This window comes from Canis lupus, chromosome 24, assembly GCF_011100685.1.
Source record: "Canis lupus familiaris isolate Mischka breed German Shepherd chromosome 24, alternate assembly UU_Cfam_GSD_1.0, whole genome shotgun sequence".
In the NCBI taxonomy this organism is placed as follows: domain Eukaryota; kingdom Metazoa; phylum Chordata; class Mammalia; order Carnivora; family Canidae; genus Canis; species Canis lupus.
Window position 1 is genome coordinate 10,696,608 of NC_049245.1, and position 22,724 is coordinate 10,719,331.

At 36.7% G+C, this 22,724-nt stretch overlaps 1 long non-coding RNA gene across 1 annotated transcript in view; it reads right to left on the reverse strand.

Annotated features, from left to right (window-relative positions):
* The window catches only part of LOC111092189, an 80,936-nt gene extending 73,335 nt beyond the window's left edge, over positions 1–7,601 (reverse strand). Inside the window, exon 1 of the long non-coding RNA XR_005377562.1 lies at positions 7,489–7,601. This is a non-coding gene — a long non-coding RNA (uncharacterized LOC111092189). The remainder of the gene's footprint in view (positions 1–7,488) is intronic.
* Between the last annotated feature and the right edge of the window lie 15,123 nt (positions 7,602–22,724).

Here is a 22,724-nt window from a genome sequence, read left to right on the forward strand (position 1 = left end):
ATGAACGGATATGTTCATAAAATATTTTTTGAGGCATCCATCTTACTCTAGGGAAAATGATTTACTCTGCTGAAGAGCCTGCCAGTTTTGAGTGCCTCCATTCCTATTGAACTATCCAGGAAGCTCTTGGAAAACACCCATTGCTTGTTTTCCTCAGGCTTTGAAAACAAACCTCAGAAGTGGTAGTGAATGACCACATTTCTTCTCTATAAAGGTTCCTTGTGCCAGTTTATGAAGTATCATCTCAATATCAAATATTATCTCATGTAAGTAGTCCTTTTTGCTTCACCAATGCTCCCAAGGGCAGCTTTTGCAGAAGCAAAGTAGGTGTAGTGAGATCTCCCCCACTTGCCCTGATGCTCAATAGTCACAACCACCTCAGAGAGGCCTGAAATCCACTATTCAGAGAAAAAAGCTTTTCATCCTTTCACTCCCACAGCAAAATAAGGTTTAAATGCAAGGCCTCGGGCAGAGGAGCGCAAAAGCTTCCATTCTTAAGAAGGCGGTATCTTTCTGAGAGCAGATCTGAGCAAAGATGAAGGTGATTCAGACATCAGCAGGATGGTACGCTGGGATGTTACAGGCCCTTCCTCTCCCACAGAGACACAAAGTTAACAACAATATATGAATACCATGCAGGTACACACAAAGACATCTGAAGAGAGAGGAGGCCTAGAGGCCTAACAGCTGAAGGAGGATTAAAGACAGAAAATTTAGCCTTATCCCCCCATTTAGGGACAATTTAAACACACAATAGCTTTTACACAGAGTTGAAATTTTACTCTTTACGTCTTTAGTAACCACCTGTCTTCAAATTGTCTTGCAAAATGGTAGATGCTCTTTGCAAAAGAAAAGATGCTTTTGGTTTCAAAATTTGCATTCTCCCTTTGGAGTGAAAAAGTACAAAGACAAAAAAAAAAAAAAATTCTCCATTCTCTGACTCTTTTGTCTAAGATGTGCTTCCTTCTTGCTTATCTCCTAACCATATGCTGTCTGCACATATTAAGCAAGACAAAGTATACCCCTGGGGTTATTTCAGTAAATGCATCTTTTTTCTCTACCCTCTCTACCTTTGCACTCTAGCCCCCATCACAATTGTTTTGAACATCATGATTACATCTGTTCTGGTTTCAAGTAGTTGGGACCAGCTTAACATGAGACTCAATTAGTGACAACTAAGTCCCACGTAACTTTCCCTCCTTGCATTGAACATTCATTCTCTATAACCTGTCTGTGGTCTCAGAATTTTACCTTAAAAATAAAATGAACATTTTGATGCTGTCTTTATTTAAAATTTTAAGTATTTTCTGCATTGATTTTAATGTTTAAATTATTGTTCATTCTTTCCCACACAGCCATCCATAGATAAATGCATAAAGATGTGGTATATACATATATACAATGGAATGTTATTCAGTCATAAAAAAGAATGAAATCTTACCACTTGCAACAACATGGATAGAGCTAGAGAGTATAATGCTAAGTGAAATAAATCAGTCAGAGAAAGACAAATGATTTCACTCCTATGTGGAATTTAACAAAACAAACAAAGAAAGAAAAAAGAGACTAAAAAAAAAACAAAAAACAAAACAACAACACCAAAAATCCCCCAGACTCTTAACTACAGATAACAACTGATGGTTACCAGAAGGGAGATTAATGGGAGGAAATAGGTGAAGAGGATTAAGAGTACACTTATTATGATGAGCACTGACTAATGTATAGAATTGTTGAATCACTATTTTGTATACCTAAAACTAATATAACAGGATATGCTAACTATAGTGGAATTAAAATTTAAAAATAAATATATTGTTCATTCTTTCACTCTTACAGTAAAATAAGGTGTAAATGCAAGGCCCCAGGCAGAGGAGAACAATAGCTTACATTCTTATTAAGATGAAGTCTTTCTGAAAGTAGATCAGAGCAAAGATGAAGGTGATTCAGACATCAGCAGGAGGACATACCAGGAAGTTGCAGTCCCTTTCACTTTCACGAGACACCAAGTTAATACAATATATGAATACCTCTGTGAGTACTCAATTACAAAGCAACACAAAGCCATACTAAAATATAAGGTTCTCCAGGAAAGGTAAATATGTAAACAAATATAATACCCTGTACTATTGGTGCATACAATTTAGGTTACAAAAGCATCTCAAAACTATAAATCTGTGTTATAGGCATACCATATATAAAGATGTAATTTATGCTATCAGCAACATAAAGTGGGGAATAGGGCTGTAAAGGACTAGAATTTTTATATGTTAGTGAAATTAAGTTCTTATCAGCTTAAAACAGAATGCTCTAAGATATGTTATGTAATTGCAATGGTAACTACAAAAATAAATATCTGTAGAATTTACATAAAATAAGATGGTCAAGAAATCAAAGCATATCACTACAGAATATCAGGAAAACACAAAGAAAGGCAGAAAGAGAGGAAGATAGGGACAAAAAAAAAAACACCATTTTTTTTTTTTACAAGATATTCTTTACAAGATATTCGGAAAACAATTAATAAAATGACAATAGTAAGTCCTTCCCCAGCAGGAATTACTTCTAGTTTAAGTGGATTAAATTCCTTAATCAAAATATATAGGTTGACAGAATGGGTTAAAAAACAGGACCCAACTATAGGAAGTATAAAAGAGACTCACTTTTGATTTAAGAACACACATAGACTGAAAGAGAAATGATGGAAAAAGATAGCCCATGCAAATGGTAACCAAAACAGAACAAGAGTGGATCTTCTAATAAAATAGGCTTTAAATTAAAAATTACTACAAGAGACAAATCATATTATGTAATGATAAAAGGTCAATTGCCCAAGAAGATAACAATGATAAATATTTGTGAACCAAACTTCAGAGCTCCTAAATATATGAAGCAAACTTTGGCCAAATTGAAGGGAAAAATAGAAAAATAGAAACACAATAATAGTAAGAGATTTCAATAATCCCACTTTCAATAATGAACAGAATGAGATAGAAAATCAATAAGGAGGGCAGCCCTGGTGGCGCAGCAGTTTGGTGCCGCCTGCAGCCTGGGGTTTGATCCTGGAGACCGGGGATCGAGTCCCACATCCGGCTTCCTGCATGGAGCCTGCTTCTCCCTCTCCCTCTGCCTGTGTCTCTGCCCCTCTCTCTGTGTCTATGAATAAATAAATAAAATCTTAAAAAAAAAGAAAATCAATAAGGAAATAGAGAATGTGAACACTACACAGTAATTGTAACAGGCAGACACACACAGCACACTCAACCCCAAAATAGCAGAATATATATATTTTTCTCAAGTGTACATGGAACATTTTCCATTCTCCATTGTACATGGAGCATACATTTAGTAGTATGCTAAAAAAAAGTCTAAACAAATTCAAGAAGATTAAAATCATACAAAGTGTCTTTTCTGATCTCAGTGTAATGAAACCAGAAACAAACTGTATAAGGAAAACTGGAAAATCTACGAATATGTGGAAATTAAACAAGACTCTTAAAAAACAAATGGCTCAAAGAAGAAGTCACAGAGAAATTAGAAAATATATTGAGGTAAATAAAAATGAAAACACAACAGACCAAAACTTATGGGATTCAGCAAAAGTGGTGCTTAGAAGGAAGTTTATAGCAGTAAATGCCCATATTAAAAAAGAAAAAAAAAATCTTAACTCAACAATGTAACTTTACAACTTAAGAAACTAGGAAAAGGGCAAATTAACCCAAATCTAGGGAAAGGAAGGAAAAAATAAAGATTAGAGCAGAGATTAATGAAATAGGAAACAGAAAAACAACAGAAAAAAAAAATCAATGAAAGTAAAAGTTGCTTTTTTTTAAATATTGAGAAAATTGGCAAGCCCTTAACTAGATTAAGAAAAAGGAAGAGAAGACTCAAATAACTAGTATCAGAAAGGAAAGAAGGCACATTACAACCAATGCCACAGAAATAAAAACGATTATAAGAAAATGCTAATTCTTGGGCAGCTGGGTGGCTCAGCGGTTTAGCACCGCCTTGGGCCCAGAGTGATCCTAGAGACCCAGGATCGAGTCCCACGTCAGACTCCGTGCATAGGGCCTGCTTCTCCCTCTGCCTGTGTCTCTGCCTCTGTCTCTGTGTCTCTCATGAATAAATAAATAAAATCTTAAAAAAAAAAAAAAAGAAAATGCTAATTCTTAAAACTTAACACAAATAGTTTCCAAGGGTTCAGATGGGGAGGAGATAAATGGACATAAAGGCCCACAGCTAGCATCACACTCAATGATGAAAACCAAAAGCTTTCCATCTAAAATTAAGAACAAGATAAGGAAGCCCACTTTTGCCACTTCTATTTAACATAATATTGGAAGTTCTAGCCAGAGCAATTGCACAAGAAAAAGAAATAAAAGTCAACCAAATCAGATAGGAAGGAGTAAAATTACTCTGTTCACAGACAACATGGTCTTATACGAAGAAAACCCTAAAGACTCCACATACAAAAAGAAAACTGTTAAAACTAATCGTTGAATTCACAAAATTGTAGGTGCAAACTTGATCCACAAAAATCAATTGTGTCTCCATTCATGAACAATGAACAATCAATTAAGAAATTAAGAAAAACAATTCCATTTACAACAGCCTTGGTTATTATTATAAAATACATAAAAACACACCTGACCAAAGAATACTATACTGAAAACTATAAAACATTGATGAAAGCAAATACAAAAGATACAAATAAATGGAAACACACCCTATGTTCATAGACTGCAAAGATTCACATTGTTAAGATGTCCATACTATCCAAAGTGATCCACAGATTCAATGCAATCCTTGTCACAATCTCAATGGCATTTTTTGCAAAAATTGAAATGCTCATCCTAAAACTCATATGGAATTTGAAGGGACACCAAATAGCCAAAACAATTTTGAAAAAGAAGAACAAAATTGGGAAACTCACATTTCCTGATATCAAAACATATTGTAAAGTTGCAGGAATCAAAATCATGTGGTATTGGTGTAAAGACACATTGACTAATGGAATACAATAGACAGTCCAGAAATAAACCTTCATATATATAGTCAAATGATCTTCCACAAGGTGTCAAGACCACTCAAGGGAGAAAGGATGCTCTTTTCAAATGGTGTGGGGAAACAAGTTGTCCACCTGCGTAAGATGAAGTTAGATCCTTATCTTTCAACATGTATACAAATGAGCTCAAAAGAGATTAAAAACCTAAATATAAGACCTAAAATGATGAAACTCCTAGAAGAAAACACATGGGAAAAGCTTTATGACATTAGACTTGGCATGATTTCTTGGATATAACACCAAAATAATAGGCAACATAAAAGCAAAAATAGACAAGTGGGACTACATCAAACTTAAAAACTTCTGTGCATCAAAATACACAAAATGAAAAGGCAACATCTAGCATGACAGAAAACATTTGCAAATTGTAGATCAGATGAGGAATTAACATACAAAATATAAAAAGAACTCTAACAACTCAATGAGAAAATACATCAAATAACCTGATTTATAAAATGGACAAAGAACTTAAATAGGCATCTCTCCAAAAATGATAGACAAATGGAAATGCAAATCTAACCTTCATGTGATATCTCCTCACTCCTATTAGGACTGCTATTATCCAAAATCAAAACAAACAACAAAAAACAAAACAAAAAAAAAACACATAAAACAAATAATAAGTGTTGTCAAGGATGTGGAGAAATTAGAACACTTGCACATTATTAGTGTAACTATAAAAACTCTGTGGACAAAAATATGAAGTTTCCTCAAAAAATAAAAAATAGAATTACCATATTATCCAGCATAATTCAGCAGTCCCGCTTCTGGTTATATATCCAAAAGAATTGGAAATAGGCTTTCACAGAGATATTTGCTCACTTATGTTCATAGCAGCACTGTTCACAATAGACAAGAGGTAGAAACAACCCAGATGTCTATCAATGGATGAATGATAAAGAACATGTGGTATATGCATGCAGTAGAATATTATTTAGCCTTATAAAAAAAAAGAAGGAAATACTGTCACATCCTACAACATGGATGGACTGTGAAGACATTATGCTAAGTGAAATAAGCTAGTCACAAAAGTACAAATACTGCATGATTCTAATTATCTGTGGTCCCTAAAGTATTTAAATTCACTGAAACAGAAAGTAGAATTTTCGTTACTAAGGACCAGGGATAGGGGAAAAAGGAGACTTGTTTTTCAGTGGGTTTAGATTTTCGTATTTGCAAGATGAGAAAAATTTTAAATCTGTTTCACAGCAATGAGAATAAACTTAACACTAATCAATTGTAGAGTTAAAAATGGTTAAGATGCTAAATTTTGCCATGATAAAAAAAAAAACAAAAAACAAACAAACAAACAAAAAAACAAAAAAACACTGCACCTGGCTCAGTTGGTTAAGCCTCTGATTCCTGATTTTGACTTGGGTCATGATCTCAGGGTCCTGGGATTGAGCCTGGAGCCAGGCTCTGACATCAGTGGGGAGTCTGCTTGAGGATTCTCTTTCTCTCCCTCTCTCCCTCCCTCCACTCTTGCATTCTCTCCCTCTCAAATAAATAAACAAATCTTTTTTCAAAAAATACTGCATTAAAATATTATGTACTGAATTTTTTGACACCCACTAAAATTTTGCGCTTCAGTTAGATGCCTCACTCCAGTCCCAGTTCTGTACTCCCCTACCAGTCAAGTGTTATAACTGAAGTGGTGGAAAGGAAATTACAGATTCTGGGGAGGGGAGTTAAAGGGGATGTCTCCAGATTTCTCTCCTTTCTCTCTATATTGATCAAGATATATGCATACTTGGTCCTTGACAAAGAAAGATTCCAGCAAATATGTTGCCAGATTTAATTCCACTGAATGTCTCAAAGATCCTGATACCACATCCTGCTCCATAAAACCCTCAAAGGCTACAAAATTCATATTAGACATTCAGCCTCAGACACTGTCTCCCCAGAGGACTGGAGACCTCAGATGGTTTAAATAAATGTCAAAACTGGCTTTTTAAATGGCATTTAGAGTTGAGTAATAGTGCAGTCCATAAGAATTGTAGTTTGAGCCCAGATACAATAGGTATCTGAATACGGGATTCTGGAAAAAAAAAAAAAAAGTTATTTTCTCTATAAGAAGCATACTCTCTAAAAGAACAAAACAATCAGAATGCAAAAGAATGGAGAAGATAATTAGTATTTAATAAGACTCATTCCACTTCATTGAAAAGAAGCAGAGTTAATAAACCTAAAAGTAGGTTAATCTTCTATCTTGTCCCTTAAGCCTACCATTTCTTATGTCTTTATTGTATTCCAAATGCACTCAGAAATAGAAAAGTCCATCAACAAGGTATTTTGCAATATCTGTTAAAATACATTCAACAGGTATTTGAGCACCCGGATATAAACACTGAGGCTAGCGCTGTGGAAAACAAAACAAAACAAAACCCCTCCAATTCCTTGAATAAGAAAACAAACACAAATCTTACTTTCTCTATTTTCCCACGTTGAAGGAAATCTCAGGAAATCTGAAAAGGGAATAAAACACAAGCTTTTCTAAATCAAGGGCTTCCAAATTGTTCTCTGTGGACCTTGATTTTATCAGCTGGTGCTTAATCCCTGGCCAAATCTCATTCTCTGTGGCCCTGAACCATCTGAATTATTAGTATGTCAAATTCTCCAGCCACAAAGCCTTAGCTAGGAGTTGTCTGGCCAATGATTTGTTGAGGGAGTGCTGTCAAGAGAACCCAATAAGGGAGAACAGGAAGCAGGATGGAGCAGACAAAGGGGCTGACAACAACGTGGGCTCAGGTGACCCTGAGTGGAGCTCTGGAGTGTGAATTACACCAGAGTGGTCTCACCTAGAAGCAGCTGGCCAAGGCTACCTCTGACCTATAGTATTATGGAGACTAAGGGATAAACTCGTAGGCATCTCCGGCTGAGATAGCTCTCATTAGTAAAGCCACCTAGAAGATAGTTGCCCAAGTTCAGTAAAGGATCTAGGTGAGGCAACAACAGCATCCACTCTGGCAGCACAGATCTGAGTTTCTCAGGGAAGCAGCCACAAAGTGGCAGATTTTGAAAAGCTAAAGGACGATAATGTCTCTTCTCCTAGAGAAATGGTCTGAAGAATTTCTTCGTGATCCCCAAGGCCTCCTCTAGCCAACCATGTTTTGCTTTGTTTTGTTTTGTTTTGTTTTTAATACATGGTCCTCCCCCTTTCATTTTCAAGCCCCAGTAAATCTAGAGCACTCTCATTCAGTGAGGAGTAGAAAGAGCTCTGTTGAGCTAGACCCAACTTTTAGAGCTCTTCTGGTCCAACAGCTTTCAGACATCAGTATCCAAGAGCTCTCATTCACCAGAAATCTTCTGGAAATCCAATGTGTAGATCCAACGAAAGGGGATTCATGCTGGTTGGAGGGTGGAGGATGGATGTCAGTCCCTTACAGACTTTGGTGGACCCCCTTGGGCTACAAGGGATGCATTTTCCCTCCAAATACTAGCATATGTCTGAGGTTAGATTCGCTAAAAGCAAAGCCTCAGTTGGAGTTCTTGCAAGTGATCTATTTGTGGAGTGATCTCAGAAGAAACCTTCAAGGAAATGAGGGAAACAGAGCAGAAGAAGCTGGGCAAGGAAATAAATGGTCTCTTCTGGTGGCTGGCTTAAGGCTGATCCCAGAGGGAATCTTGAAGAGTAGCACAGTTATGTCCTAAACGGTGGCAAGGAGCCAAGATTTTATACCCCAGGATCTATCAGTCATTGATTTGGGGCTGTAGGGAAGGCATGGCTTCCCAGGCATTTTCTGGAGAGGCAGTGCCTGTTGCCCAGGGTGGTTCTCTGAACAGGAGGCGGCTGTGAGTCATTCACTTTCACTATTCACAGCAGCTGGTAGAGGGAGTGAACAGAGGGGCACCGGACAGGCAACGATAACTTTTACGACAACAGCCCATGGGCTTCTTTGCAGTTTCAGTCATTTAATGTGACCATCCACACAATAAGAGCCCAAATCCAGAGCAGTGTCTGAGGAACTGCTTCAAAAGGCATAATCATAACTACCGCCCACAGTTTCCATTTGGACTTCTGGATTTTTTTGGGGGGGGGGGGTGTTTTTTTTCCATAGTGTGAGTTTCATCAAAGATTTTTTAAAATATGCTTTCATTTAAGTTATCCCTAAAGAAGCCAACTTTTGATTCCAAAGGGAAGTTGCCAAAAATATAGATAAACCTCTATGTTCGTTCAGGAGATTCACAGCTTCTGTTAAGGCTGTTCCTTTCCAGTCTCAGTGGTGAATCTGTGCCAGGAGAGCCCCCTGCCCATCAGGCCCCTGCTCCACACCCCCATCCCTCCTTCTCCAGCTTGCAGTCATGCCCAGGGGACGATATGCCTGGGTGTGTTACTATGGCTACCCTATTCTCTGTAGTTTCTGGGGGTTTTAAATAGCCATCCAATGAGCTGCACATTTTGTTGTGTTTTCCATCCTTGAGGTTTTTTTTTTTTTTTTTTTTTTGCTATTATCGCCTCACTGTACAATTGGAAAGATCTTGTTGTGTTGGTTTTGTCTTAAGGAAGAGAGGAGGCAGAGAAGGTAATAACAGAAGGCAGTTCAGTGCAAAGATGTCAATCAGAGGTGGCTCTGGATTGGTTTTCAGAGCCATAGGGAAAGAGAACACTGGAGCCAAGCACCTACTAACCACTGCAGAAGTAGCTCTGTTGTTTGTTTGCTTGCTCTTTTTTTATTAATTTTATATGTTGTTTTATATTCCATTAAATGATTTGAGAAGCTAGTTAAAAAAACAAAGGTTTGAAAAACAGGATCTACTCTGGAACAGACACTTTAAGTCCCAATCTATATTCCCTCAGCACTTCTCATTTCCATGCACATCACTTGTATATCTTTACCTGAAGACCTTCTCTGGTGGCAGGAGCCTGCTCTGCCACACAACCTGGCTGGACATGCCAGGCAAATGATACCTACTGGGAGCAGCCCTCAACCACAGACTAGATGGCAGTGAGTGTATAAATGCCCCAGCTCCCTCACTTCACAGGTGAGACATCTGTGAAGCCCCTGATGCCCACAATGGTAACCAGCATGATCATACACCTCCTATTAGCTGCCTTTCCTTCCCTGCCTCACTTCCCCACAAATGTTCCCTGGGCTCCCCTCCTAAATAAACTACTTACATTCAAATCCTATCTCAGGGCCAACTTCTAGGCAACCCAAACAAAAACATAGCCCAGTCTATTCACTGCACAAATGAAAATTAGATATTTGGGAAAAAAGTAATATACCTTTTTTTCTGTGGATTTTACATTTACCTTCCATTTAAAGAGAAAATTAAACTAAATTATTTCTAAAGATTTAATAATGAAAAAATGACTTCTTGCTGGAGGCATAGTAAACTCTGGGCAATGTGCTAAAAGCAGCAATCCAGTGATAGAAATACCTCCATGTAACAAGAGTGCAAATTGTCATTCAAAGGGTTGAGTGAAGCAAGGGACCCAGGCAAGGCTTGGATGACCTGGGTGCAAAACTTAATTTTGGTTCATTTCAATATCCATTTAACATTTTTTATTAATCTGTGATCTTCAATGATTCTTTTCTCACAGGGTAGCGGTCCTCAATAAAATATATATGCCCTATATCTACTCAAGAGGTTATATGAAAATTAACAATGCATATAAATTATATCAAACATATGTGGATTAATACATAGTTCAAATATTATAACTTTGTGGGATCCCTGGGTGGCGCAGCGGTTTGTCACCTGACTTTGGCCCAGGGCAGATCCTGGAGACCCGGGATCGAATCCCACGTCGGGCTCCCGGTGCATGGAGCCTGCTTCTCTCTCTGCCTTTCTCTCTCTCTGTGTGATTATCATAAAAAATTAAAAAAATATTTAAAAAAAAAAAACTTTGTACTTTCTGACATTTAGTCAACATTGTCTACTTTATCTCTTTAGTTCTGGAAATTGGGAGATTTTATTAATTCTCTAACTTTCTGAATAAAGAGTTAAAGGTAGAGTAGAAAGTCCTGCCTAAATGTTTTTTTAAAAAAACCTGCTTTTACAATGTCCACAATAGCCACTGTGGAAGGAGCCCCTTGTCCATCGAAAGATGAATGGATAAAGAAGATGTGGTTTATGTATACAATCGAATATTACTCAGCCATTAAAAATGACAAATACCCACCATTTGCTTCAACGTGGATGGAACTGGAGGGTATTATGCTGAGTGAAGTAAGCCAATTGGAGAAGGACAAACAGTGTATGTTCTCATTCATTTGGGGAATATAAATAATAGTGAAAGGGAATAGAAGGGAAGGGAGAAGAAATGGGTAGGAAATATCAGAAAGGGAGGCAGAACATGAGAGACTCCTAACTCTGGGAAATGAACTAGGGGTGGTGGAAGGGGAAGAGGGCAGGGGGTGGGGGTGAATGGGTGAAGGGCACTGAGGGGGGGCACTTGACGGGATGAGCAGTGGGTGTTATTCTGTATGTTGGCAAATTGAACACCAATAAAAAATAAATTTATTATTAAAAAATTCTGCTTTTATATATTAAAAGGTCCCTTTCTTTTCAATAATGGGTTCTCTTTGCCTCAATATCATGTGCCTCTTTCTACATCATATGTGGAATTGTAAGGTCCCTCTACCCTTCATGATGCAGGTGTCTCCCCAACCAGATCTCTTCCCAGCAACAACTACCAACTTTTGAAATGTATAGAATAGAGAGGCTAGGGCACAAAAGGAGAGATGGCAAGGCCAAGGTGACTCACTTCTTTGGAATGTTTAAAGCTATTCCTTCTCAGGACCTTACAAACATCGATTACTTTGAAAAAGATAGCAGTGCTATAGGTGCTGCCTTCACTCATGCTCATGAATTAAAGAAAAGTGTTAATTGGAGAATATGCTAGATTGTTTTCACTGTTGGTCCCAATTAATGACTTTCCTGTATCTATGCTTATTTCCCTATAACTTTGTAAGCCCAACTACTCAGACTCTGGGCTCTACCTTATGACTCACTTTAGCCAAGAAAATTCATCAGAAGTGATGTTGCACAGTTGAGAGTATAGGCCTCAAGAGCTATTGTGCACTGTTTATTGGAACCCTGACTCTGACATAAAAATAAGGTCTGTCAGGGAGAGACCCTGTGGAGGAGAACCAACGTGCCCCAAACCAACACCTGGTCAACCCCTTGAACCATAGCTGACTATCTGATCAGAAAACAAACACAGAATCACAAAGAGACCTGAAGACACAAAATCTACCTGAGACCTGAAGAATCTCTCAGTCCAAATTGATCCCAGTCCAAATTGCCAACCTATATAACCCTAAATTAAATGAATAGTTGTTGTCTTGAGACACTAAGTTATGGGATCACTTGTTATGCACCAGTAGCTAACTAGTATCACCTCCTTACCCTGAAAGAAACTTAAGAAAACATATTTGGGTTTATGGTGCCCACAGGACCAAGTCAAAGCACCTTCAGTTTGTACAGTGGGATTTTCCAGTTCAGTTTCTTTCTTTCTTTATTTATTTTATTTTATTTTTTGTTAAATGTTTTACTTATTTTATTCATGAGAGACACACAGAGAGAGAGAGAGAAGCAGACACACAGGCAGAGGGAGAAGCAGGCTCTGTGCAGGGAGCCTGACGTGGGACTCGATCCTAGGTCTCTAGGATCATGCCCTGGGCCAAAGGCAGCGCTAAACCACTGAGCCACCCAGGCTGCCCTCCAGTTCAGTTTTTACTTGACTTTATGATATCACAGTCATCTCATAAACCACTGTATATAAGCAATGAACCTGCCCCAAGCAATTAACTCTGCAAGTCCCCCTGCTTTTCCTTGTAGAATAAGAACAACAACTTTTAATTAAGGTACTGTTTAAGAATATTACAACTATTATTTCACTTAATTTTCACTATACTTCTCTGAGAAAAGTGCTACCATTATTCCAAATTTAAATATGAAGAAACCAAGGCATAAACAATTTAAATAATTTGCCCAAGGTCATGCAGTAGTGGAGTAGGGATTCAGTCCTAGAATATCTGCTTCCAGAGGCCAAGGGCTTATTTACCCACTGACCTCTCCTATTCTGTGCCAGAAGAATCTCTCAGTATTTCAGAAGAATCTCTGGCACACTTAGCTTCTCATTTCAAGACCTAGCTTTCCTGACAGAGCTACCCTTCCATCCCACTCACTGTGCTCTAGGCAGCATTCTAAGATCTTTGTATACTTGAGTATTAATTCACTCAACAGCCTGTAGTTATTAGTATCCATCATTATCCCTATTTTACAGAAAAAAGAAACTAAGGCAAAGACAGCTCAAATTACTTGTTTAGTGTCACACAGTATGTTAGTGACAGAAACTTGTTTAAAGCAGAAGCCATCTGGCTCTAGAATTCAGTTTCTGCAGCACCACACACTATTGCTGTCGTATACCTGTTCACATCAGGGATGGATTTTTGTGGCCCCCCTGAGTAGTGTTGTTTCTTTCTTCTCTTGTTTTCCCACAACTTCATATGCAGACCACTGTCCCAACTTCTGTACTTATGCCAAAACTTAACTTTTGCCTGTCCATCTCCCTATGTAGAAATTTGCTCTGCCAAACTAGGGACCATATTTAGAGTTATAAAAAATACGGGTTTCCCTTTGGGAAGAAAACCTTCCCATCTGCCTCATCTAACAGGGTACCATATATCATACATTCACATATTTAAAGGTAAGTTGTTATAGCACCAGTGGTGGCTGACAGGTGCCTTTACAGGCTGGTGCACTCATGCCCCAACTATGAGAGTGTTGACTAGAAGCAGTTCACAGCTCCCCACTTGCTCAGGATTTTCCTCCTTCTGTAAGAGACCATCCCCCTGAAAATGGCAGGGAGGGTCTACCAGTGAAAGACTGACTAATATGGAGGTTCCAAACCCTGTGCCGTGCCTTAGGCAGAAACAACTTCATGGTGAGATTTATACTGTAGAGCTTTCCAGAGAATCAAGTCGAAGCTAGTATCCAGCTGAATCCATATCTTTTCTTGGCTTTTCCCCTTCTTCATTTTGCTCCCTGCATTGCTTTACATGTTTCTCTGGAGAGTCCTCATGCAGTAAATGTAAGAGAATCCCCATCACAGGCTCTGATTCTAGGGAATCCAACATAAAACAAGGGCCTTATAAAGATAGGAAGCAATTTCATCATGTATTAAAGAGGTGTTTCAGTGAATGTGCTATAAATTTTTTTCATGATAATGTGGTTGTTTCTAGCAGCTAAGGCTGAAAAAATATATATGATCAAAATTAAAATTAATACCTTCTCTTATGTATGCTAGGGTAATACTAGCTGCTATGACAAACAGACTTCAAAATGCAGTTGGTCAAGTAAAATGGAAGTCCTTTTATCCTTATATATCAGTTGAACTTTCAGACTACTGGGCCACTTGACTCTACACAATATATGACTTAGGCTGCTTCTTATGTTTTTCATCATGCCCTACTTAAGGGGGTGTTCTTTTCTGCATGTTGTAATCTATAGTACAGAGGCTGGCTTGCAGCAAAGTAAAAAAAAAAAAGAGTATGAAGGAAGTACATCAGCCCACTTAAGAGCTCTGTTCAGAAGTGATGTCACTTCTCTTTAAATTCCGTTGGTAAGAACCAAGGCACTACACCAAAATGTATGTGAGGGGTGAGGGTGGGCACTGCAATGTAGATGGTCAGCAGAGTAGCACTACACTTTTGCAAAAAAAAAAAAAAAAAAAAGAGGAGAATGGATTTTGGTGAAGAGTCAGCAATTCCTGCCATAATCCTTATTATTAGTTTTGCATTGGCTCATACTATTTTTTTTCTAACATTCAACATAAAGAAAATGAGAACACATGAGGTAACAACTCTTAAATTAACTGCCAAGCCTGTCTTTTTGTAACTTCAAAGCTTGTAAAACCTGCTTTAGAAAATTTCTTGTCCTCATAAATGTGTCTGTTGTAGGAAATAGTGTGAACTCATAAATTGTACCTGATAGTAATCATTAAGTGAAGTCACTCAGGTTTTTTTCATTCCAACATCTATATCAGAGCTGCTCAACAGAATTTTCTGTGATGATAGAGATGTTTTACACTTGTGCTGTCCATTTCAGTAACCACTGGACACATCACTATTAAATACTTTTTAATCACTATTAAATACTTTTTAATATTTAAATATAAAAGTATTTAGGTTAAGGAGGTTAGGATGACTGAGAAACTGAAATTTAAAATGTATTCAATTTTATGAGGTGCCTGGGTGGCTCAGTTGGTAAGCAATCCAACTCTTGATCTCAGCTCAGGTCTTGATCTCAGGGTTGTGAGTTCAAGCCCCACACTGGGTACCATGCTGGGCATGGAGCCTACTTAAAATAAATAGATAAACAGATAAATAACAATAAAAATAAAATGTATTCAACTTTAGCTCACTTAAATTTAAAGTGCATGTGGCCAGTGGCCAACATATTGGGCAAAGCAGCTTTATGTGATATATAAAAATTCTGATGCGAAAGAAAGCAGTTCAGTTTTTGTCTGGCAGCAACTGCTTTTACCAAATTTGCATTGATGGTTCCTCTAACAGCATCTGATCCAAAGTCAAGGTGAGCTTTGTTTTCTTCAAAGTTCACTATCCTTGCTTCTATCTTGCAGCACCAGGAAGAGTCATTGGCACACAGTAGGCTTTTAATGAACATTCGTATGTAAATAAATGATTGAATGGTATGTTCTCTGCCCAGCTGAGCTGAGTCTACTACCTTTAACATGTTTTGACCTAGCTCTTAATTCAGAGCATTCTGCAATGCAAGTTACCAACCATGAAATAATAATTCATATAAATTATGCGCTGATATGATTTTTTTTTTAATTTGGGGACAATTACTGGACCAAGTATGTCACGGTTATAGTGTTTTGTGGCTAGATATGAGCAACGGCATACAAAGACCTTACACTCCAAATAAATTCTTCACATTCCCAATATTTTGCATCTCTCCCACAGATGTAACACAACAATATTCAGTTAACAGCTGTATACAACTTTACAAGAATGGTGGTGCAGTCAAGTACCAGAAGTCATAAGCACATTTGCCATCTGGATTCAAGATGATTGTAATTTATCCATGTCTGGGTTAATCAGAGTTTAAACTCCATCACTTGACCTACCAGATACGAAGAGTCATCATTTCATAAATGTGGGCCAAGTCAGACGCTGAGCTATTAGCACATGTATTTTATGCTTAGCTCCTGTTATCTCTAGAGTAGAGCCTCCAATGCTTGCATGATTTTTACGTATTAGCTGAACATTGTTAAATAACCCATCCTTGCTAAAATAGTCTGACTTAGGAATAAAATCCTAGCTGTGTAGGTGGAGCCAGAAGCAGGTTTTTTCCCTTCTCTAAATTGATAGGGCTTTACACAAAAATACATATTTAGCAATATGATTAAAAACAAGCTTCCACACTACATCCCATCTTGCCTAGACCCTTCACATGGAAGAAAAGGAGGGCCCTTCACCACAGAGTCAAATAAAGGGCTACAGTTTCTCACCACAATGGTAGAGAGAATGGAGAACTAAACGAGAAGGATCTAAAGAAGAAGTGAGAAGATGGAGAGAATGGAATTCTTCTTTAGGATTTGGAAGTGGAAAGGAACTTCAGCCAAAGGGTCTCAGCAGGTATAGTGACTATAAGGCTTGTCCTTCCTAAAGAAATGACCATGGGACTGTCTTTCTTTCAGGAGCCAAAGGACCTCTCAGTCTTAGGGAGAGTGGTCAGGCATTCGTACAGTGCCTCGCCCAGGTAAGAGTAATCCTCCCATCTTCTAAAATCAACCGATGAAGTCCAATCACATTCCTAGGTCTCAACTTTGCATTTGTACCTAAATTCAAATGGTTGCATCATAATCAAGTTGAATTAGGAAGCTTTATTTTCGAGGCCTATAAGCTTCAGCTAATTTAATTTAATCTAGCAATCAAAGAAAGAAGTATTTATTACAAAGCATAAATTACTTGGGGAGGCTCATGTCCTCCAAGAGGACTGGGGCCAGGGACCTACAAAATAACCATGAATTATTGTCCTCATAGCTTTTCCAATTCTCTACCTGACTAATGGGTAAAAGAGTGTCTCCATTTATACTGCCTAGTATTCAAATTAAAAGCAAATCCCAACTTTGACTACAGTTAAGGAAGGGATACTCATTACATACAGTTTGGCACTAGCATATAAAAATAACACCATATATATAAAATTTTAGATGTAAGCAAAAATGGCAGAATAAGGACCACTAAAATTTTACCCCTCTTTAAAAGCAATTAAAATTTCCCAAAATTACTGGATCATATGGTATTTGTATTTTTGACTTTTTGAGGAAACTCCATACTGTTTCCCACAGTGGCCATACCAGTTTGCATTCTCACCAGCTGTGCACAACGGTTCCTTTTTCTCCACATCCTCATCAACACTTGTTATTTCTTGTGTTTTTTATTTTAGCCATTCTGACAGGTATGAGGTGATATCTCACTGATATTTTTATTTCCTTTTCGCTGATGATGGAAAAAGATGTTAAGCATCTTTTGATGTGTCTGTTGGCCATCTGTATGTCTTCTTTGGAAAAATGTACCAAAAAAAAAAAAATCCAAAAGCTAACTCAGAAAGATATATGCACTCCTCTGTGTACTGCAGCATTATCTACAATAATCCAAGAAATGGAAGCAACCTGAGTATCCATCCATAGATGAATGGATGAATGTATAAAGAAGATATGAGAGATAAATGAATGGAATATTATTTGGCCTTAAAAAGAATGGAATCTTGCCATGTGCAACATGGATGGATCTAGACGGTTTAATGCTAAATGAAGTAAGTCAGTCACAGAAAGACAAACACCGTATGTTTTCACTCATATGTGGAATTTAACAAAACAAAGAAAAAAACAAATAAAAAACCAGACTCTTAACTATTGAGACTAAACTGAAGGTTACCAGAAGGGAGATGGGAGGGGAATGGGTGAAACAGGTGAAGGGGATTAAGAGTACATTTATCTTGATGGGCACTGAGTAATGTACAGAATTGTTGAATCATTAATTGTACACCTGAAATTCATATAACCCTGTGTGTCAATTATGCCTGAATAAAAGTATTTGAATAAAAACATACTACAAAAAAAGAAAAAAACTCACAAAATTTGTCAGAATCAACTTTTATAGAAGTCTGGGAATTAACCCAAGGCTTTCAACAATATAGGGAGTATTTGGTTGGGTAATATATTTGAATCTCAGTAAAAACATGAGCTTCATGACTCCCCACTCCGACTTAGCAGTACTCTTGAAGATAATAGTCATTCCACGTGGAAGGAACAGAACAAAGCTGAAGCTCTCTCAAAGCCTCACTCCCATTAATTTGTCATGATTTGGCTTGTACTTTGGGTCCCTGGAAGATTCCACCTGAAAAGCTTGTTTAAAAAAAATAAAAGAAAAAAGAAAAGTTTGTTTTTATTTGACCTAAGTTGGAGCTAAATGTGCATGAAGCCATCGTTATGGAGCATTTACTAAAAACAATAATAAGCTACAGTCATAAAGTTGTGACTGTCTGAGATGATAGATACAATTAGGGCAAAGAATAGACTAACAAAAAAGCTTCAGAAGAAAATATAAGGATGAAGAAGTCTATGGGGTATTTAGAAAGCTCCATCATATTTCTATGAAAGTAGAAAGTCACAGGCACACATAAGGCTATGTGCCCACTCTGATTGATTTGGAGACTTTGCACAAGCAGGAAGCAAAAGTTAAGAAAGAGTTAATTGCCTGGATGGGTGTTGAAGGCATGCCACTAAGCAAAGACTAGGAGACTTATTTGTTCCAGGCATTTAGGGAAATCTATGTTGAAACATTTAGCTAACCACTAAGCTAGCTTAGATCTTTCAATGGTCATACACAACAAAAAAATACAACCTTTACAGAATTGGTTCAGAAAAGTCACTGAACCAACTAAGAATAACTACAACAATCATAAATGACAATACTGGGAAGGAGGCATAATTTCATATAATTTCCAAAGTTATTACATGTTATTTAAAAATCCAGTGTCCCCTTCAAAAATTATGAGATATGTAAAGAAAGAAGAAAGTATGGCTCATGCACAATAAAAATAAGCAATCAACACAAACTCTTTGAGGAAGTCCAGAATTTGGGCCTACTAGACAGTTATTTTAAACCAGTTTTTATGAATATGTTGAAAGAGTTGAAGGAAATCATTTCTAAAAAAAAATATAGTCTGAGAAAGCTCACTAACTAAAGAATATTAATAAAGAGATAATAATTACAGAAACACCAAACAAAAAATATGTAGTTGAAAACTCTAAGAATTAAAATTCAAAAATTCATTCAAGGGAATCAGTGCACTTGAAGATAAGCTAAGGTGATGATTCAGCCTGAAAAACAGGAAGGGAAAATAGAGATAGAGAAATGAGCAGTGCCTCAAGACCTGTATAAATTGTTGAGTATATCAACACATGCATGCTGAAAGCCTCGGAAAGAAAGAAGAGAAAAAGGCAGAAAAAAATATTTGAAGCAATAACGGGCATCTAACAACAGAGTCCCAAAATACATTAGGTAAAAGCTGACAGAGTTGAAGGAATAATAGTTCAATAATAATAGTTGAATATTTCAATATGCTACTTTCAATAATGGATATCAAAACTATGCAGAAGATCAGCAAGGAAACAGAGATTGGGGCAATACCATAAACCAACTAGCCCTAACAAACATCTATAGAGTACTTCACTGAACAAAGCAGAACAAATATTCTTCTGAAACGTACATGAAACACTCTTCAGGCTAAACCATATGTTAGGCTATAGACCAAGTCTCAATAAATTTAAAAGGATTGAAATTATCCATCCAGAGTGAAAATAAATTAAAATCAATGCAGAAGGAAATTTGGAAAATTCACAATTATGCATAAATTACAGAACACACTCCTAAATAAACAATGTGCCAAAGGAGAAACCTCAAAGGAAATTAGAAAATATTTTGAGATGGATGAAAATGAAAACACCACATACCAAAACTTATGAGATGCCGCAAAACTGCTCTAAGGAATGTTTATATTTTAAATGCTTACATTAAAAAGAATGATCTCCAATCAACAACCTAACCTTGTATCTTAAGAAGCTAGAAGAAAAAAAAAGAGTAACCAAATCTAAAACAAGCAGAGAGAAGGAAATAATATAGATTATGAGTAGAAATAAATGGAATAGAAATTACAAAGACAATAGAGAAAATGAGATACCAAAAGTTGGTCCTTTTAAAAGGTCAACAAAATTAACAACAGTTAGCTAGACTGTGTAGGTCTAGTTAAATATTTAAAAGAACAAAAGAGGAAAGATTCAAGTGACTAAAATCAGGAATGAAGGATGGAACATTACTACCACGCTTACGGAAATAAAAAGTATTATAAGAGAATACTAAGGGCAATTGTATGCCAACAAATTAGATAACCAATTAAAATGAACAAATTCTTAGAAAGACACAAATTTCCAAAACTGGCTCAAGAATAAATAAAAAATATGAATAGGTCCATAAGAAGTTAAGAAATTGCTTTACAATTAGAAATTGTAATAAACACAATCCACAAAGAAAAAGCTCAAAACCGGATTGCTTCAATGGTAAATTCTACCAAATTTTTGAATAAGAATTAACATCAATCCATCATGAACTTATCTAAAAATAGAAGGGAGCACTTACCACCTCATTCCATGAAACCAATATTACCCTTATACCAAAATGGACAAAGACTTCTCACAAAAAGGCAACCATAGAACAATATTCCTCATAACAATAGACATAAAAATCCTCAACAAAATACTAAGAAGCAAAATGCAGCAGCAAATGAAAAGAATTATATATCCTGACCAACTGGGATTTCTCTCAGGAATGTAAGACTGGTTCAACTTACAAAAACACAATCAATGCAATAAATCATATTAATAGAATAAAGAATAAAACCTACACAAAATAAAAAATATATAAAAAATTTAAAAACTACACAAAATAGACACAGGAAAAAGACTGACAAAGTCCAACACACTTTTATGATAAAAAACATTCAGTACACTAGGAATAGAGGGAAACGTTTTCAACCTGATAAAAGACATCTACAAAAAATCTATATCCAACATCACACTTAATGGTGACAGAATTGAAAGCTTTCCCCTAAAATCTCACCACTTCTTTCATATTGTGCTAGAGGTACTAGCCTGGCCAATCAAAATAGAAAAAGAATCAAAAGGCATTGATATTGGAAGGGAAGAAATAAAATTATTTCTGTTTGTCGATGGCATGACTTTAGGTATAAAAAGAAAACCCTAAGTGATTAACAAATACATAATTATAGCTAATAAATAAATTTAATAAGTTGTAGGATGCAGGATCTATATTCATAATCAGTTGTATTTCTATACACTACCAAGGAACACTTCAAAAATAAAATTTAGAAAGCAATTCCATTTAAAATAGCATCAAAAGAATAAAACACTTAGGAATAAAGTTAAACAGTAAGGTATAAGATTTGTTCTCCAAATATATCCATGTTTAGAAGTTGGAAGACCTGAAACTGTTAAGATTAAAATGCTCCCTGTATAGATATTCAATACAGATTCAATCCATTCATATCTAAATTCCAACTGGCATTTTTACAGAAATTGGCAACCTCTTCCAAACAGTCATATGGAAATGCAATGGATCCAGAACAGCTAAAACTGTATAGAAAAAGAAAAGTTGGAGGATTCACTCTTTTCGATTTCAAAATCTATAACAAAGCTACAGTAATCAAGATTATGTGATATTGGTCTACAGATATGCAAGTCGGCCAACAGAATAGACTTGACCAAAAATAATTCCATACACTTGTGGTCAATTACAGTTAAACAGGGTACTAAGGAAATCCAATAGGAAAAGAATAGCCTTTCCAACAAATGGTGCTAAGACAACTGGATAGCCATATGCAAAACATGAATTTGGACTTCTACTTTACACTATAAACAAAAGTCAGCTCAAAATGAATCATAAATCTAAATGTAAGCACTGAAACTCCTTAGAAGAAAACCTAAGTATAAATCTTCATAACCTTGGATGAGGCATGGTTATAGATATGAAACCCAAAGCACAGCCAACCAAGGAAAAAGGCGGTAAATTGGAATTCAACAACATTAAAAACTTTTGTGCATCAAAAGATAACCTTGCAGAATGGTAGCAAATATTTGCAAATCACATATCTGCTAAAGATTTGGTATCTAGAATATATAAAGAACTCCTTCAACTCAAAAATTTAAAAAAGACAACGCCGATTTATAAAATGGGCAAAGAATGCCTTTATAAAAAGGATTTTATTTATTTATTCACAAGAGACACACAGAGAGAGGCAGAGACAGGCAGAGGGAGAAGCAGACTCCCCATAGGGAGCCCGATGCGGGACTCCATCCCAGGAACATGCCCTAAGCTGAAGGCAGATGCTCAACCACTGAGCCATCCAGGTGCCCCAAGAATGCCTTTTTTATAAGAGTAAAAAAAATACATAACATGAAATTTATCATTTTAATCATTTTAAGTGAACAATTCAGTGGTAATCAGTACATTCATAATGTTGTACAATCCCTACCACTGTCCATTTCCATGATTTTTCATCACCCCAAACAGAAACCCTGTTTTCATTAGACAATAACTTC